Genomic DNA, 21,022 nt, shown 5'->3' with positions numbered 1-21,022 from the left:
GTTTGCACGTGTGTTAATAATTCAGCAACGGACTGGATAACAGCATTGCTGGTTCTAAGGACATTCCAAAAAGTTTTGTGAGTACACAAGTGGTGGTTTATGGACTTGCTGTATTGTCCGCAAGACTCTTCGATGGTGATTGTGCACCTGCACAGTCGCAACAGATGGTTGCTGGCCGTCTCTACATGGACTACAGTGGGTCTGCATCTTTGATGGCCCACCAATACCATTAATTCTACAAGGACTGCAGTGGGTCTGCACCTCTGGTGGCCCACCAATACTGTAATCTCTACCAGGACTACAGTGGGTCTACTCTGTGATGACCTACCTACCAATATTCTTCAAAACTTCGACTGACTCTGCTGTGGGTTTGCTCTGTTGTGGCGCATTACCTGTCTGCATGTCAAGAGTCAGCACCGTCTTTCCGTTGGAAGGACAACACCACTTCTTCAAGGCTGCATGGAGATCCACTACTTCCGTGTGCATTGTCTTTTACTGCTCAGACTTTGAGAAAACAAGCTGCAGTTTTACTGTGACGAATGATCAGGACTGTCTTTATGGACTGTGAGAAAATTTTAGCTTTTGGCCAACATTGTATTAATAAGTGTGTGCATTTGATATCTTTCTTACTGTAATTACGAAAAATTTTATCAAATCATTATTGGCCACTGCCCTAAACAATTTGAAAATTTTTTTGTGGGTAGCATGGGAGCTATGTAAGTAGGCTGTTTATGTTTTCTTATTGGCAACGTTACGTAGCGCTTTGTATGAAAATCACTGGCTGTGCTGTGTGCAGTCTGTGGCTAGTTTGCATTGTTGTCTGCCATTGTAGTGTTGGGCAGCTGGATGCGAACACCGCGTAGTGTTGCGCAGTTGGAGGTGAGCCGCCAGCAGTGGTGGATGTGGGGAGAGAGATGGCGGAGTTTTGCAATTTTTAAGACTGGATGTCATGAACTGCTATGTATATTATGAGTTTTCAACATTATTAAGGTAAATACATTGTTTGTTCTCTATTAAAATCTTTCATTTGCTAACTATGCCTATCAGTAGTTAGTGCCTTCCGTAGTTTGAATCTTTTACTTAGCTGGCAGTAGTGGCGCTCGCTGTATTGCTGTAGCTTGAGTAACGACGATTTTTGTGAGGTAAGTGATTTGTGAAAGGTATAGGTTAATATTAGTCAGGGCCATTCTTTTGTAGGGATTTTCGAAAGTCAGATTGCGTTGCGCCAAAAATATTGTGTGTCAGTTTAAGCACACTCATGTATAATTGTTCAAAGGGAACGTTTCACCGTTACCTGGTATTCAACGGCGAGGCATCTTGTTCCTTAATTAAATTTGTGTGAAAAATTTATTTGTTTGAAAGCGTTTCGCTGTGGTAGGCATTTATCATTGGGCCTTGGGTCGCTTGTGCATTTGCTAAGCTTATTATTTGTTTGATAAACTGAAGTTTTTGTCTGTTAACGAGAGACGCCATATGGCAATCAATAATTCTTGCTGCAACTACTTAGTACTACGAATTATTTTGGTAAGGACAGGAAGGCGATTTTATTTTGGATCTGCCAACATTATATTACATCACATAGGAATGTATCACTTTAACAACACTTTTTCTTTACACAATATAATTTTGTTTTACAGTTACTACTTCATATCTAAAAATTCATCTACTGAGTAGAAAGAGTTGTCATTCAAAAATTCTTTTAATTTCTTTTTAGATGTTGGTTGGCCATCTGTCAGACTTTTAATGCTATTTGGAAAATGACAAAAGATTTTTGTGATAGCGTAATTCCCCCCGTTGTCTGCCAAACTCAGATTTAACTCAGAATAGTGAAGACCATCCTTTCTTCCAGTGCTGTAGTTATTCACTTCGCTGTTGTTTTTGATTGGGATGGGTTATTAATAACAAATTTCATGAGTGAATATATGTATTGAGAAGGTACTGTATCGCGAGTTCCTTACATAAATGTCTGCAAGGTGATGAATTACTCCACAATATGATGCCATATGAAAGCAGTGAATGAAAATAGGCACGGTAGTCTAATTTACTGATACGTTTATCACCAAAATTTGCAATAATCCTAATGGCATCAGTAGCTGAACCTAACTGTTTCAGCAGATTCAGCAGATCTTCAATGTACACTCCTGGAAATGGAAAAAAGAACACATTGACACCGGTGTGTCAGACCCACCATACTTGCTTCGGACACTGCGAGAGGGCTGTACAAGCAATGATCACACGCACGGCACAGCGGACACACCAGGAACCGCGATGTTGGCCGTCGAATGGCGCTAGCTGCGCAGCATTTGCGCACCGCCGCCGTCAGTGTCAGCCAGTTTGCCGTGGCATACGGAGCTCCATCGCAGTCTTTAACACTGGTAGCATGCCGCGACAGCGTGGACGTGAACCGTATGTGCAGTTGACGGACTTTGAGCGAGGGCGTATAGTGGGCATGCGGGAGGCCGGGTGGACGTACCGCCGAATTGCTCAACACGTGGGGCGTGAGGTCTCCACAGTACATCGATGTTGTCGCCAGTGGTCGGTGGAAGGTGCACGTGCCCGTCGACCTGGGACCGGACCGCAGCGACGCACGGATGCACGCCAAGACCGTAGGATCCTACGCAGTGCAGTAGGGGACCGCACTGCCACTTCCCAGCAAATTAGGGACACTGTTGCTCCTGGGGTATCGGCGAGGACCATTCGCAACCGTCTCCATGAAGCTGGGCTACGGTCCCGCACACCGTTAGGCCGTCTTCCGCTCACGCCCCAACATCGTGCAGCCCGCCTCCAGTGGTGTCGCGACAGGCGTGAATGGAGGGACGAATGGAGACGTGTCGTCTTCAGCGATGAGAGTCGCTTCTGCCTTGGTGCCAATGATGGTCGTATGCGTGTTTGGCGCCGTGCAGGTGAGCGCCACAATCAGGACTGCATACGACCGAGGCACACAGGGCCAACACCCGGCATCATGGTGTGGGGGGCGATCTCCTACACTGGCCGTACACCACTGGTGATCGTCGAGGGGACACTGAATAGTGCACGGTACATCCAAACCGTCATCGAACCCATCGTTCTACCATTCCTAGACCGGCAAGGGAACTTGCTGTTCCAACAGGACAATGCACGTCCGCATGTATCCCGTGCCACCCAACGTGCTCTAGAAGGTGTAAGTCAACTACCCTGGCCAGCAAGATCTCCGCATTTGTCCACCATTGAGCATGTTTGGGACTGGATGAAGCGTCGTCTCACGCGGTCTGCACGTCCAGCACGAACGCTGGTCCAACTGAGGCGCCAGGTGGAAATGGCATGGCAAGCCGTTCCACAGGACTACATCCGGCATCTCTACGATCGTCTCCATGGAAGAATAGCAGCCTGCATTGCTGCGAAAGGTGGATATACACTGTACTAGTGCCGACATTGTGCATGCTCTGTTGCCTGTGTCTATGTGCCTGTGGTTCTGTCAGTGTGATCATGTGATGTATCTGACCCCAGGAATGTGTCAATAAAGTTTCCCCTTCCTGGGACAATTAATTCACGGTGTTCTTATTTCAATTTCCAGGAGTGTATTTCTTCCTATTCAATTTCTCATCGGTGCACACACCCAGAAATTTTGAATATTCTGGCTTAGTAACAGACTTCTGTTCATAGCCTATATTTATCAATGGTGTTACGTCATTTACTGTACAGAACTGCATACACTGCGTTTTCTCAAAATTTAGTGAGAGTCCATTTGCAGAGAAGCACTTAACAATTTTCTGAAAGACATTATTTACAGTTTCCTCAGCTCATTCGTGTTTTTTGGGAGTGATTACTACACTTGTATCATCAGTAAAAAGAGATAGCCCTGCATCTTCACGAATGTACATTAAAAACAATAAGGGACCCAAGACTGAACGCTGTGGAGCAACATTCTTGATACTATCCCAGTTAGAGGACTCTGCGGATTTTTTGCAGACTATCTGTGCTCTTAACTACAATGATCTTTATTACTATTATTGTTATTATTATTAATCATTACCTTGTATATACGCATTTTGAGAACTGTGTTTACTGATGTGGGGAGCCTTGAGTTTAACTGCCTTATTTATTAGTCATCAGTACTCCCACTGTGAAATTGTGTATTTTACTGATTGGAAAGTGTCCAATCGTTTTTCGATAATAAACTGCTGTCGCCTCACTTTATTTTTGGAAACAGAGAAAGTACATTGCTGGCAAATATGGCGGCTGGTGCATCGTTAAAGTATTGTTTTTTGTAGGAAAATTAACGAACAAGCAACAAAGTATGAGCAGGTACTATATTCTAGTTGCAGAAGCCATGAATTTTTTTGCCACAACTCCGGGATTCTTTTTACTGTTTTACACAAACTATGTTAAACTTATAAGCAGTACCCCTTACTGATAGTTGGACATTGTGACGAAAAAGTCATAGTGCTCTACGCCATTAGAATGGAACAACACGGTCAGCGCAGCATTCACGTTTGACTCACTCGTTGAGCTGGTTTCGGTTTTGGCGATCCGGAATGCGCCCACTGGGACGACTGGTCTTGTTTTGGACGTCATATTCATAAACCCATGTTTCATCACCTATTATGACACATTTCAACAATGCCGCATAGTTGTTGACTTTGTCTAGGAATTCCTGAGCACCTTGCATTCGCCGCTATTTTGTTCGAGATTTAATAGTTTTAGAACAAATTTTGCTGCCACCCATTTCATACCCAAAAAATACAAAAAAAACTTCTTGGTATGAGCCAACTAATATGCCGCAAAAATAAATTGTGGTTTGGCGGTTGTTCATAATCATTTCAGTTACTTTTTCCACGATTTCATCTTCTGGTGATATGCTGGGGCGCCCTGTGAAGTCGTCAATATCTTCATAACATTCTGCTAAGGCTTTTACTCATTCCTGAGTAAGAATAAGCAATATTTAACGTTTCTAAAACGTTGCTGAGCTATGTTGCATTCATCATTAAAATTTAGTACATGTTCTGTGATGCATTTGTAAACAAAATAAGTAATCTGCGGTAGTACCAAAACACATGTAACCTCATTGACAGCTGACAACAGACTAAATATCCGATCAACTTTTTTAACAGCTGACAGCAGACTAGGTATCCGACGTGGCGAACACTATACTTACAGTCTTCAGACTTTTTTACCAACACAATAACGAAAGAAATAGCGTGGATCTAATACCTCGCTGGAAATTACAACATTCCCATTACATTTTTCAACACGTGTCGTACGTAAGTCATCGGAACATATATTTCCCCTCAATAAAATCTCCTTGGTTTGCAAACCGCGTCATTTCGATTTTACAGAAGCATGTCACCGCGAAAGACTCCGAGGACATATAGTTCATCTATTTCCATAAGTAGCGATTTTTTAATTAGTAATATGTAAATGGAAACTCTAGGCATGTGTATATCGTACTACTTTCCATCATGCTTGCCGCACGGAGACACTTCTATTGTTAACCGAAAAGTCCAAAGCTCATGGTACAAAGAGGGCACATGGCTTCCAGCGAACAACCGTGACGCCTGCAAGGGAGGAAGCTATTACACCTTCCGTGTACGTTTGGTTGCCTATATTCCGTCGTGCAAGTGACGCAAGCTAAGTGCTTTATCTCAGGGCAGCGTACATCAAGGACTAAGACAATCATGAACACCCTTAACGTTTCTTTTTGGATTTACTTTTTTGTGAATTTGATATCTGGCTTTATTAGAGTGCTCGACAATGATTTAAGATTTTGCATTAGGTTTATATCGGCGAAGTCATTAATAAAACATCCGTGTACTGATGCGCAACAGCGAGGGTTTCTTTTTCTATTCTCTGCGCTAAAGTCGGAGACCATAAGCAGTAGATTTAGCAAGCTGCCGTAGGAGTTTGTGTTGACAGCGTACGATTGAACGATCCTTATCCCTACTACAAGTCTATACGGCTTCTCATCTTACCAGTTATTTCGAACGCCCCTTAGTTTTGTGGTACAAAGGTTCGAGATTCTCGATCATAGAACCAAATTCGGTTCTGAGTAGACGAACGAACGCACTTCTTCAACTCCTGGCGATCTAGATACGAAGCGCCGCCGCCGTCAGATTCTCAATGGATTTTTTTGGAGTCACAGAGTTCTCTTTTAGCTGACGTTGCTAGACTGGTATTACCTTAACACATATGTTTCGGTAGTATATGAAGTGTACATAATACTTAATTTATAAGAAATGCCTGTTACGTGTATTATGTAGTAAATATACATTATTTCTGATGAAAGAAATTGCTGTCACGGTGTTAAAACTAAATGATGTTATGTTTACAATGGATAGGTGTTTGATTTATCTGTGATTCTAAATTCAACATGTCGTGGAAACGGAGAGTAGTGTGTACAACTAACTAGTGTTATTTTATTGTGATGATGACTGTCGCATGATGCGGATTGAAATTATCTGTTTGAAAGAAGGCTTATTTTTGACTGAAAGGTGTACTGAAATAATGGTTCACATGTGTTTTGCAGAATGATATGGTAGACGTGCTAATCATTTTCTAAGTTTAGGACATTTTTTCTGTCCAAGCAAGTATTTTGCCTTTCCAGCTATTCTACGACATAAACTGACATAGATCTAGCACAGAGCTTCATAATAACATTCACTATTAACTTTTGCCATAATGAGGAGAGTTTGCGTCTCTCAGTGTGTAGTACAAAGTATATATTTGTGTTCACATGTTTCCTTTCATTTCTTGCAATGTCCCGTGTTTTCATGCTGTCGTCCTGTGACATTATTTTAAAATCTGTATACCTGTGAGGGTAAGATAGATACTACCTGCAGGACAGTTAAAGAGACCTTTGGAGACAAGAGAACCATCAGTATGAATATCAAGATTTCATATGTAAAACCAGTTCTAAGCAAAGAAGGGAAAGCAGAAAGTTGGAAGCAGTACATAGAGGGTCTATACAGGGGCAATGTACTTGAGGGCAGTATTATGGAAATGGAAGAGGACGTAGATGAAGATAAAATGAGAGATATGATACTGCGTGAAGAGTTTGACAGAGCACTGAAAGACTTAAGTCGAAACAAGGCCCCGGGAGTAGACAACATTCCATTAGAACTACTGATAGCCTTGGGAGAGCCAGCCCTGACAAAACTCTTCCATCTGGAAAGCAAGATGCATGAGACAGGCGAAATAATCTCATACTTCAAGAATAATGCAGTAATTCCAATCCCAAAGAAAGCAGGTTTAATATTTTTTTTTTTTTTTTTTTTTTTTTTTTTTTTTTTTTTTTTGGGATCTAAAAATTTAAAAACCTCTCTCACACCGGCCTGATTTAGCTTCAGTGATCAGGATAGTAAAAACATGCGTATGTTAAGGGAATTTTCATTCACAAAGCAGGCTTATCACATTCACACAGTTCAATACTGTTCTATCCTGATTAACTTGAGCTTAACTTAAATTCCATAAGGCAGTGAAGCAATTTTGAAGTCTCGGTGCGACGAAAATTGTCTGTCGATCTCCTGGAAACATTTGTAATAATTATTAACTTTCGGTGATCACATGGGGAAGACCGGAGATCTGCTGGTAAGACCGTGTTAACCTATTTATTTGAAGTAACTGGATATCTTGAGCATACAAAACGGCAGGTTCGTCCAGTGTAAATCAGACGTTCCCCACTGATCCCGTGCAACACAGCGTAGTAAGCAGACACTGTCAATAATAATCAGTTAAATAATACGGGAACACACTTACTTTAGTTTAGTTCATGTATTAAATTCCTTCTCATACAGAATCTCATCAAGATGGCGACTAGCTCAACAATACATACATATACATCCTCCTTCTTTCACGATTAATCGGCAAGAATTCCTTCATTCTTTTCCTAAGAGAAAACATAGATAGCAGAGAAGCTATTCCATGGAGTAAATGGACGCTCCAAGGAATAATTGACCGGAGATCTGCTGGTAAGACCGTGTTAGCCTATTTATTTGAAGTGACTGGATATCTTGAGCATACAAAACGGCAGGTTCGTCCAGTGTAAATCAGACGTTCCCCACTGATCCCGTGCAACACAGCGTAGTAAGCAGACACTGTCAATAATAATCAGTTAAATAATACGGGAACACACTTACTTTAGTTTAGTTCATGTATTAAATTCCTTCTCATACAGAATCTCATCAAGATGGCGACTAGCTCAACAATACATACATATACATCCTCCTTCTTTCACGATTAATCGGCAAGAATTCCTTCATTCTTTTCCTAAGAGAAAACATAGATAGCAGAGAAGCTTTCCATGGAGTAAATGGACGCTCCAAGGAATAATTGGGCTTGAAACTACTTTGCATTGATAATCGGTAAGATAAGAAGAGATATTTTGAGATATGTACTGAGTTATATAATTTATAAAATTTCTGAAAATATCGCGGAGAGACCGCTGCAAGAGTCATTACATCGCCCCTCGCAGCGAGCAAAGTTGATATGTATCCACTTTGCGTGCTAACTATTGGCTTAGCTAACTCGTTAGAATTTGTGGAACATACGTTCCTATAAATTTTAAGAAGTTAGTAAAATTTTTTTGATTACAGGAATTTAAAGAGATTTGGTATCTTTGTTACCTAGATACCTAGTTGTTGCTTTCACGTGTACTGGGGCATACCCGCATCCCGCGGACACAACCAGGGAAGATGGACTTATATAGTTGTTAATCAGTCTAGCTATTCAGGAACTGGCCTTCACAGGGAAACCCCGGAAAACCTGGAGGCTTAGACCCCAACTAGGTATCACAGATGATAGGAAAGACAGAATAATTTAGAAATTTGAGAGATGTTCTAGATTTCATAGGAAAGATAAAATCTGCCTCATAGCAAAAAAAAGAATCTTTACACATGCAAATTTTTTACAATCTTCTGAAAAATTTTGTTCATCGATGTCTTGCTGAACTGCGGTGAAACTGATGGAACAGGAACATGGGACACGGCACGGAGGACAGGCGTCGCATTGGCGTACCGGAAAGAAGACGTAACGGATTTGAGAGACTAGAAGGAACTTCAGGAACAGTTACTCAGGATTGCGGCATGAAACAATCGAAATTCGTCTGAGGAATGGTCAACTATTAAAGATTCCTGGAAGAGAAGGGTTAGTCGAATTTCTCCAGATTCATTTTGAACTCAAATATGGACCTGATCTATCCAAGCTTCCATCTGAGGAATGGGAAAATCCATTCGTCTTATACTTTCCACACCTAGGTGTCTTAATCGATACTGTAGTTGCACAATATCACAACTCCAGATCGGAAAACAATTTTGAAAACATGGATAATTTCATCCATTTTCTTGAGTAAGCCGAAAGGTTCTAATCCTGGTTTTAATTATTTATTTATTATTTTTTTTTTTTTTCGTTGGCTTTTCCAGGTGGAAGTAGATCTGAACCTTTCCTAATTTGGTTTGAAGTACGAATGTGGATGGCATGTCAGAATGTTAAAAACTTTATTATTTCAGACAATTTCCAAAAAAAATTATATCTTACTCATACATGATTAAAATGAAATTTTGCTGAAAGAGAACGTTTAATGAAGTCTTGCTGCAGGACCTTTCCAGCTGAAATTAATCTTTGTTAGTATTGATTGACGATCAAATTTTTCTCTTTTATACTCCGATTGCCGGATTTTCTCATGAACATATATGAATGCAATACAACAATAAACAAATCCAACTGGAAAATGACACATTATTATAAATTCAATGAAGAACTTTCTTATTAACTCTAATTTTATAAACACACACTAAGCTAGTTAATTAAATTCTCTTGAATAGAAATTCTCTTGAATAGAAAAAAAACAGCGAGTCTTTATATCTGTAGACAGTAGCAATCGATTCTAATTTCCTAACGCGGTTCATTTGTTCTCCTGTGAACTGTCAGTTTGCAAACACTAACTTCACACGCAAGCGCCGTATTCGATCATATAGTTTCAGTAAACTTATTCTCACTGGAGATTAACACTCCCTGAATGTATATTATTTCACACGCACAAGTTTCTTTGGTGATCATCGTGTAGACAGATAATCCGTAAGTCTTCACAGCAGCAATAGCTACAATTCCACTTACTTTTCTAAATATTCCTATACTATCACAGAAGCAATCGCTTACTGTTCATTAAACTATCATAGATGCTTGGCATGCTGTCATTTAACCTATCACAGTAGCTGAGGTATACTGTCCTTCGCACTTCAATTTTTTTTTTCAACACCCAAATACTTCATACAAACTTTTCATTTAATTTGAAACACTTTCCTCAAAAGTACCTCTTTAGGTCTACATGGGGAAATAATCCTTTTATTCTTCCAGAATCCGGATATGCTACTAAATACGCACCAGGATTCGGTATATCAACTATTATATATGGACCTGTATAAATTGGATTCCATTTTCTGATGGTCTTCTTCAACCTTGATGACTTGATGTGTCTTCTTAAAAGAATTTTCTGTCCGATATTGAAAGTCTGAATCCGTTTGATGTTTCTGTCATGTATTTCCTTTCGCTGTCTTGCTTTCTCCGTAATATTAATGAGAGCACTGCGAATTTTTTCTTCCTATGACATTTTGGTGTCCTCGAGTTTAGGCAAGTTATCTACCCAAAAGTTTCTTTCGTTATCTCTGAACATCAGTTCATTCGGGGTAAAGTTTGTAGAACTATGAGGTAAATTATTATAAATCCACTCAAACTCGGTCAAATAGTTTACCCAGGTAGCTTGTTTATCATGTCAGTACATTCTCATGAATCTGTTTAGTTCTCGAAAAACCCGTTCAATTAAATTCCCTTCTGGATGATAGCAAGATGTAAATATCTGTTTTATTCCTAGTTGCGATACTAATTTTCTCCATAAATATCCAGTAAATATCTTCGCATTGTCAGAGATTATAGATTTTGGAATCCCTGCATGAGGAATGTAGTCATTTACAAACTTTACTGCGGCAGTTCTTGCAGTTGCTGATTTTATAGGATGTAGTTTAACATATTTTGTAAACACATCACAGAATCCAATAATGTACTTAACACCACCTCTGGCTCTAGGAAGTGGTCCACAAATATCACATGATATAAGTGATCTTAGTGCTTCAGGTATTATTGAGGGAAGCGCAATTTTATTTCCCTTGTTGTCTGGCTTAGCCTTTTGACAGAGAACACATTTCTGTATGACTTTGTGCACTTTTCGCCTTATATTTGGGAAGTTACAATAATATCTAATCTTATTAGCACATTTTACGACACCAACATGACCCCAGGTCAAATATGTAAACCAAATTAATCGTCCTTCATATTCTTCGGGTATGCAGACACACCACTTTGGATTCTCAGCCTTCCCAGATTTAAAAATAAAATATTATTCACAAGCCAGTAGTATTACAAATTGACCACAGGATTTTGTTGATTGAATTGTCGTATTATAGCATTCCATCGTCGATCCTTCTTCTGAAGCTGAGCCATTGTCTTACATAAATGAATATAATAAAACTTGTAATTATTTTCTTGAAGAAGAAGCACTGGAAATTCTGCCTTATTATTTACATCCAGTTCAGGTGTTATTCGTTCTGGAGATCTTGACAACGCGTCAGCTATAATATTTTCTTTTCCGGCTACATGAATAATTTGAAACTGATATTCTTGCAGCGCCAGCGTCCACTTTGACAAGCGAGGATGCAGCAACTTACAAGTTTGTAAAAAGGCTAGTGATTGGTGGTCACAATAAGCGGCTGTCCTTGAGCCATATATATAATAATTAAACCTTTTCAAAGACCAAATAACTGCTAAAGCTTCCAATTCCGTAGTGGTATATGCTCTTTCACAGGTGGATAAAACTCTGCTAGCAAAATGCAATTGGACAAAAGATCTTTACACCATCGATGTACCTGATTTGAAATAAACAAGATCCTAATCCCACATCTGATGAATCATTGGCTAAACAGAATCCGATATTCATATCAGGGTGGTATAATAACGGAGCATTAATCAGTTGATCCTTAATTTCACAAAAAGCCTTTTCACAATCATTAGACCATTGCCATGGTACATCTTTCCCCAGGAGCCGGTTTAGTGCTTCAGAGTTCATTGATTGAGTTTTAATAAATCGACGAAAAAATGAAGCCAGGCCTATAAAGCCTTTCAGTTGTCTTCTGTTTCTTGGAGTTGGAAAATTTTTTATCGCACTAATCTTCGCTTCTGTTGGAAGAATACCTTTTGCATTGATCATATGTCCTAAGAATTTAATTCTCTGCAGAGAAATTTTTTTTTTTTTATTTTTGATTTGCAGTTATACCAGTTTGTTTGAACACAGCAAAAATCCTCATAATAAGTTGTACATGTTCCTCCCAAGTTTTAGAGGCAATTAATAGATCGTCCACAAAAATTGTTGTTAGACTACGTAGTTCTGGTCCTAGGGCATAGTCCAACGCAGAAATAAAAACTCCAGAGCTGATATTGAGACCAAATGGAACGACCTTGGACTGATAGCTTCTCCCTCCATATATAAAAGCAGTATATTTTCTTGAGTCCTTGTCTAACTGGACTTGCCAGAACGAACTTCTCAAATCAATACTGGGTAAATAGGATACATCTTGAAATTTCTGTATTAACACATCGATGTTCTCCGTATGTGTGCGCACAGGTACTATAATTTTGTTAATTTCCCTTGCATCTAATACCAATCGAACTTTTCCTCCTGGCTTTGGTACAACAAGCAACGGAGAACAATATGGGCTGTTCGACGGTTCAATAAGATTCCAGTTTAACATTTTTTGTATCTCTTCCTGAACTGGTTGTTTTAATCGCCAGGGAATGGGATAGTGTGTGCGGCAAAATGTGTTATGGGGCTTAATCTGTAATGTACAAACATATCCTCTAATAATTCCGGGCTTTTCATCGAAAACTGACTCATATTCTGTTAATATATCGAATAATTGTTCCCTCTGACTATCCGTTAGGCAGTCTGACTCAGCAATCTTCTGTTCGACTGTTTGTCTGAAATCCTCTACTTGAATTGACTTGATCGGTAGTCGGTACCTATTATTATTTTCAGCACAAATCAACTGCACAGCAGCACCACGGAAATATCGCTCATACACTGCCTCCTTTCTCAGTAAGATCAGTGTAACAAATTGATCTTCGATTTTAAAATGCACCTTTCCTTCTACCAAGTCCAATTTGCAATTGCAGGCTTGCAAAGTTCCAATGCCAAGAATATAACCTACTAACAACTTTTCCACTACAAGGAATGTGCATTGTTTAGCTACATTTCCCAATTTTATCTCTCTAAGCGTTTGTTTCTTGACGTTCCGGGATTTTGCTCCCACTGCACCTATAACTCGGCAATTTTATACTGGTAGGACAGGGATTTTCTTAATTTTACTAATTTTGCGAAACAAAGTTCCGGATACTACGTCTGTAGATGAAGCTGTGTCCAATACAACATTGGTTAAAATTCCTCCCACTTCTGTGATGATCTCAGACACAGGAACCCTTTTATCTTCGACTACACAGGCCTCTAAGTCTCTCGTCAATTCATCTGTCATTAACTCGCCTTCATTATATCTCCAAATTGCCATGGAATTAATTTCGTTTAAAACAGGTTTGCCCCTTTTGTGTTCCCCGGCCGACTTTACGGAGCATAAAGCGGCCCTCTTCAGTTAAATGTCGATTATTATTTCCTCTTGAATCATCTACTACTTCTGTTATGACTGGTTGTTGTTGATGACTGGTTGTGATATTTGCTTCAAATCTAGGGTCAGAATTTCTGTACGCATTATTATTATTTGAAAACTGCTGGTTCTGATAATCTCTTGCATTTCCAAACATTAGGCTGTATCTGCGACCTGTTCGATTGTCTCTGAATCTGCCCCTCGCAGCACTGTTATTGAAATTTCCATTTCCGTTGCAATTGTTTCCGTTGAATCTCTGACTATTCCTAGTATAATAATTATTAAATCCGTTTCCGTTCTGGTTTGCGTTTGGCGCCTCAATCGCTCTCCTCTGCATAACCGGTTGTCTTGGCCGATGTTCATCTTCCTCGATCATATCTATAGTGTCAAGCGAAGTCATGGAAGAGTCAAGGTTATGCTCATTAATATACAGCGTTCTATTTCTGATGCTGGCCGGAAGTCGAGATTTTAATATGCCAATCACGTCTTGTAGAGGCATAGGCTTATCCCAATACCGCGATTTGTTTATATATTTCTCAAAGTATTTCTTTAAAGACCCACGTGAAAAGGAAAAAGGTTCTGGGTATAATACCCCCTGCCTTAAACGTTCTTGTACTCCTTCGGCCCAGTATTTGGATAAAAATGCTCGTTCAAAATCTTCATATGTGTCCCAAGTTGATATCATATAGCTCATGACCCCTGAATATAGCCGGTCACGAAACTAACCTTTTGCCACTCACTCCGATTTTTTGGCAATACTCCCCTAAAACTTCTTATAAACACTACGGGATGAACATTTTTCTTGTCTGGGTTGTAGATCTGGAATTGACGTTGTTTCAGCATTTTATCCTCAGTATTGCTTATACAATTACAGTCATTATGACTACCCTCATAGTGTTGTGATTGATGTTTATTGCAAAAACGAACGTGTGCATTAATGTCCCTGTCTGTACTTGATCGGTTAAATAATGTAGCTTCATTGATAGATCTTGTTATGGGTTCATTTCCTTGCGTGGAACACAAATCTTCTCGAGACAGATTTAAGGATCTCTCAATGTTTTCTTTCCATCGTTTAAGTTCTTCGCCTAGTTGTTCTCTGGCTTCTCGAAAATCTTTATTAAATACATTTTCTTCAGAACTCTCGGTCATAGCGTGTATAAGGATCTCTCAATGTTTTCTTTCCATCGTTTAAGTTCTTCGCCTAGTTATTCTCTGGCTTCTCGAAAATCTTTATTAAATAAATTTTCTTCAGAACTCTCGATCATAGCGTGTATAGCTGCTCAAAGTTCTTCGCCTCGTTGTTCTCTGGCTTCTCGAAAATCTTTATTAAATACATTTTCTTCAGAACTCTCGATCATAGCGTGTATAGCTGCTCTGACCTATATTTAATATATTTATTATTAATTATATTAATTATTAATATAATATATTTAATATAAATCTTTATTAAATAAATTTTCTTCAGAACTCTCGATCATAGCGTGTATAGCTGCTCAAAGTTCTTCGCCTAGTCTCGGTCATAGCGTGTATAACTGCTCTGACTGTATATTTAATATATTTATTATTAATTATTAATATTATATATTTAACATAAATCTTTATTAAATACATTTTCTTCAGAACTCGCGATCATAGCGTGTATAGCTGCTCAAAGTTCTTCGCCTAGTTGTTCTCTGGCTTCTCGAAAATCTTTATTAGATACATTTTCTTCAAAACTCTCGGTCATAGCGTGTATAACTGCTCTGACCGTTTATTTAATATTGTCTGAAGAAATACTTTGCCTTTCCAAACTTAACTGCGAGAATTTTCCCGCGAGAATGTTTACCTTATGATCAACCTCGTCTTGTCTCTCCTTTATGTTATTTATGGATTTATTCAAATTTTGGATGTCCTTCGGGATCTTGTCTTGTGATAGTCTCAAATCCTGCATATCTGCTGACATCTCATTTACTTGTTGCTTTAATTCATCTTGAACTTCAACTAATACCGGAATTACCGCCATAGAACATTGCATCTGTTCTTGTGCTTGAACTATCTGTGGGATTGACTCGACCTGCTCTTTAATAGTATCAAGCATAGTAGCAACATACTCGGTTAGCTCTAGGCGTAACTTCTCCGCATTTTCATTACACTGTTGAGTGACTTGCTCAATTTGAGCAGGTAATTTTAATTCTGTCTTTTCATTCTGAATTTTCAATTCTTCCGCAGTTTTATTTAATTTATTATCAAGTTTCTGAAAACTCTCTACTAATTTATTATTTAATTCCGCTTGATTAGCTTCTAATTGCTCCTGGACTTTCACTTGATTGGCTGCTAATTGTTCATTCATTTCCCTTTTAGTCTCTATTGGTGCTTTAGTTAACTCTGTTACATTTTTGGCTAACAGTGTTAACTGGTGCATGATTACAGTCAATGGGTTTATTTCGTCCTGTTCAGATGACATCGAAACAGTTAAGCTTTGTTGTGGGGCCTGACTAATGCTGCCGCTAGCCACTACTTCAGTTAAGCTAGCGTCTAATGTTTCACTAACCTCAGAAACAGCTGAGGGCTGTTGTGATTCGCTTTGCTGTTGCATTGCCATTTTATAAGCCGCCCTAGTAAAAACCATTAATACACAGAACAACAAATATATAAAGCCACTCGCATCTGAGTTAATAATGTCACTGACCTAAACTTTGCATAATACTCACTTATAATAAACACTTACTATCTAAAGTTCAACCCAACAGTCACTCAGTCAATCTGATTCAAACCGATAGACATTTAAATAGTTATTCTAAACTTCTATCTACAAAAATTTAATTGTATATTGTCTGGCCTGAACGACGTTCTCGTAGGTTGTGGCGAAATTGTGGCTTCTGGAACAGGCCTCGTCTTCTTTTCTCTCGTGCACATGCAACATAAAATTCACACAATGTTTAAATAATGCTCAAAAATGTGTCCTGTCACAGTGAAGCCAAATTTTGTGGAATCTAAAATTTAGAAAACCTCTCTCACACCGGCCTGATTTAGCTTCACTGATCAGGATAGTAAAAACATGCGTATGTTAAGGGAATTTTCATTCACAAAGCAGGCTTATCACATTCACATAGTTCAATACTGTTCTATCCTGATTAAATTGAGCTTAACTTAAATTCCATAAGGCAGTGAAGCAATTTCGACGTCTCAGTGCGACGAAAATTGTCTGTCGATCTCCTGGAAACATTTGTAATAATTATTAACTTTCGGTGATCACATGGGGAAGACCGGAGATCTGCTGGTAAGACCGTGTTAGCCTATTTATTTGAAGTAACTGGATATCTTGAGCATACAAAACGGCAGGTTCGCCCAGTGTAAATCAGACGTTCCCCACTGATCCCGTGCAACACAGCGTAGTAAGCAGACACTGTCAATAATAATCAGTTAAATAATACGGGAACACACTTACTTTAGTTTAGTTCATGTACTAAATTCCTTCTCATACAGAATCTCATCAAGATGGCGACTAGCTCAACAATACATACATATACATCCTCCTTCTTTCACGACGAGGACAATCACACGACATTTATATAATGGCTCGTGAACAATGAATAGATTTCTATCATCGACAAATTAACGACTGGTGCGATTTCCTGTCTGTTGTTTGCAGAGTCTTAGTGACTATGTTGAAAAAGAGTGTGTTACACTACAGCGAAGTGAAGCATTTAATAAAAGTTACTTGTCCTACCATAATAGTGGGTAACGTAATTTTTGCAGTCCTCTTGCAGTATCAGCGACTTCAATGTGTGTTATAAAAGCAATGTTTCACATTAGAAAATACGATTTACTCAGGGTTGACTGAAGTGAGATGGACTACTTCGGTGAGTCCAAACAACTGTAACGTTTATGCCTAAAGTAAGGTGTGTTGTTTATGTCTAACAAAGAACAGTTATATCAAGTGGTGTGCTGTCTGCGTATTTGATATATGTATCCGTATGTTAACCTGACCCTGTTTTAAACAATCTGTCTCCTAGCAAGAAAGCAATATTAGTAAACCCAAACTAATTGAAAACCTGTGCACGATAATTACAAATTGGAAGTAAGTACACTCAGATCTACTCGATCTTATTATGGCCCTGTAAATCTGAATAAGTACAAAAATGATCCCTGTAAGAAAATCCACAAACCGTGTGAAATAAATTTCTTACCTCTGTAAGTAGGCTGTTTAGGTTTTTAAGTTGGCAACGCGACGTAGAGCTCGGTATGAAAATCACTGACTGTGCTGTGTGCAGTCCGTGGCTGCTTTGCTTTGTTGGAATATTCGCTATTGTAGTGTTGGCCAGTTGGATGTGAACAGCGCGTAGCGTTGCGCAATTGGAGATGAGCCTCCGGCAGTGGTGGATTTGGGAAGAAAGATGGCAGAATTTTTAGAGCGGACGATCTGGACGTGTGTCCATCAGAAAGAGTAAATTTGTAATACTGGATATCATGAACTGACATATTTATATGATGACTTTTGAATATTATTAAGGTAAATACGTTGTTTGTTCTCTATCAAAATCTTTCATTTGCTAAGTATGCCTATCAGAAGTTAGTGCCTTCAGTAGTTAGAATCTTTTATTTAGCTGGCAGTATTGGCGCTCGCTGTATTGCAGTAGTTAGAGTAACGAAGATTTTTTTGAGGTAAGTGATTCATGAAAGGTATAGGTTATTGTTAGTCAGGGCCATTCTTTTGTAAGGATTATTGAAAGTCACATTGCGTTGCGCTAAAAATATTATGTGTCAGTTTAGTGTTGATCAGAATAAGTAAAGAGAGAAATGTCTGAGTACGTTCAGTTCTGCTCAGCTGTTTGACAATCAAATAACGTAAGAGGTTTATCAGCACAGTAATTCACTAATTTTTCTAAGGGAACGTTTCATATGTCGACCCTTAACCAAGGATACCTCACTGGAATATTCTGATTTTTTCTTGTAGTTTGCGTAATTAGTGTAGCTATTGTTTATTGCTAGAGCGTAATTGTAGAGAGAATTTCCTTTGTAGTTGTAGTTTTCATTGTAGAATAGTAAAACTGTTGTGGCACGCATGTAGATTTGCACCAAGTATTTCGCAGCTGCGCTTGCAATCAACTAGATATTATTTTCAGTGCTGTGTTAATGTGTTTTCTTATTTTTGGTCTTCAAATTGTGCTTTTCTTGTTGCTGTGTGAAATACGTGATAATTATGGCGTGTGAAAAACGTAACACTAGGCTCCAAAGTAAATTGAGAAATGATAGTGACGACGAGCGTAGCTTATCAGCACCACCGTGTAATGAATTATCAGACATTCAAAGTAGTAATTTGGTAATTGTGCATAGGGAAATGGAGGGGGCGGCACATAATCGTGTAGGCAATGAAACAATTAGTGAACAGGGTAGCATTATCGATCGACCAGTCGATAACAGCTCGCCTCAGGATTCCGAAATGAAAGGACACAATCTTGCAAATACTGTAGATTCAGGTTTTGCATCCTCACCGTTTTCTCAAACAAGTCAAGATACATTTTCAGCTTTTCAAAATGCGAATATTGCCGGTTCAAATGCACTGCCGAATAGCACTGAGGAACATGTTTCAGACACCAGTGCATTGTTATTACAGTTAATGCAACAAATAGGGCAAAGGCTTCAAAAGTTAGACACAACGCTTGAACAAAATCAGAAACAAATGGGACAAAAGCTTCAATGACACACACAATGGAACAACACCAGAGACAAACACAGCAACAGTTAGACACAATGGAACAAAATCAAAAACAGTCACAGCAACAAATGGAACAAAATCAGAAACAAATTAAAGAAACACTTCAACAAACACGTGAAGATTTAACTACTGAGTTACATAACATCGAATCGAAATGTCAAAATGTCTGTAATGACGTAAAAAAAATTTGTGTGCAGTTTCAACCTATTTTTTCGCGGCATGAAAATGCATTACAGAATCACGAAGCAGCCATAAAAGCATTACAAACTATTGTTCCTGAAAATCACGAGACATTGCGGGCTAAAATTGACTCAGTTGCATCTACCGATTCGGTTACGCAACTTTCAAAAACTCAGGAAAACCTAAAGGACACAGTAGATACTTTGAAAATTGGTGCAGAAAGACACATGGAGGAAATTAGTTCATTATCAGAGAAAGTAGTCGAACTTTCGAATCAGCTAAATAATTTATCTACGAAGGTAGATGATGATCTGAATGACACAAGACTGGTAGTCTTTAACGACACAGAAGAGTACGAATAAATTAGGGAATTCAAACAAAATCAGAATCAAATTAATACGCAATACAGCAGAGAAATCCTGGAAGTACAAGATCAGTTGGCACAATTAATACAAGAATTACATATTTCAGAGGAGACTCGCGCTTCATCAAGGGAAGAGGGAATTAGAAAAACGGAAAAGCCACAAAATAATAACACAGGGCATTTTGGAAATAATGAAAGAAATTGGCAAGGTGCACCGAATTTCGAGATGGAAACGCCGACATGACGTAACAATGACCGACATGCGACTAGCCGACACGATAACTTTGACTATAAGCTGTTCATTATTACACGTAAATTCAAAACATTTAAGAATTCTGGCAACCACATTCATCCACAAGCGTGGCTTCATCAATTCTCTCATTGTTTTCCTCCCAACTGGTCATTGGAGCACAGATTAGAATTTATGTGTGGCTACTTAGAGAATGAACCAGCTGTAAGAATGCGATCGGTCATTCACGATTGTCACAGTCAAGGAGTATTATATCATGCCTTCCTCACAGCATATTGGTCTCAAGCTACACAACACCGAGTAAAACATAGCATCATAATGATGAAACATTTCGAAGAATCTGAATTTTCCACTCTTGTGAAATATTTTGAAGACATGTTGCATAAGAAGCAGTATCTGTCAAACCCATACAGCCCCTCAGAACTCATCTGCATTTGCTTAATCAAATTGCCTGAACATTTACGACATATTATTTTGGCGGGACGTTGCAAAGAAGATATTGAAGCTTTTCAGGGACTTTTACAAGAATTGGAAATTGACACTGACAATCGCGGGACGCGAAAACAGGAACACAACAGTTAGAGGGCACATGCGTCACAATTCCGTGACGACAGAAATAATAACTGGAGAGGACAAGGCTATTCTTACAACCCAAATCGTGACCAAAACAGACACCACACGTATGACAACCATTGGCAGAGTAAAAATAATTACAGAGAAAGATTGCATTTCCATAGTAATGAATATGACAGAGACAATCAGAGAAACAGACAATATGGGAACCAAAATAATTATTATCAACGAAGACAGTATAACTTCAGACGCAACAGTTCAACGCACAGTTACGATTCAGGGAG

The sequence above is a fragment of the Schistocerca piceifrons genome, chromosome 1, assembly GCF_021461385.2.
Source record: "Schistocerca piceifrons isolate TAMUIC-IGC-003096 chromosome 1, iqSchPice1.1, whole genome shotgun sequence".
NCBI lineage: Eukaryota > Metazoa > Arthropoda > Insecta > Orthoptera > Acrididae > Schistocerca > Schistocerca piceifrons.
This window is presented reverse-complemented; position numbering follows the sequence as displayed.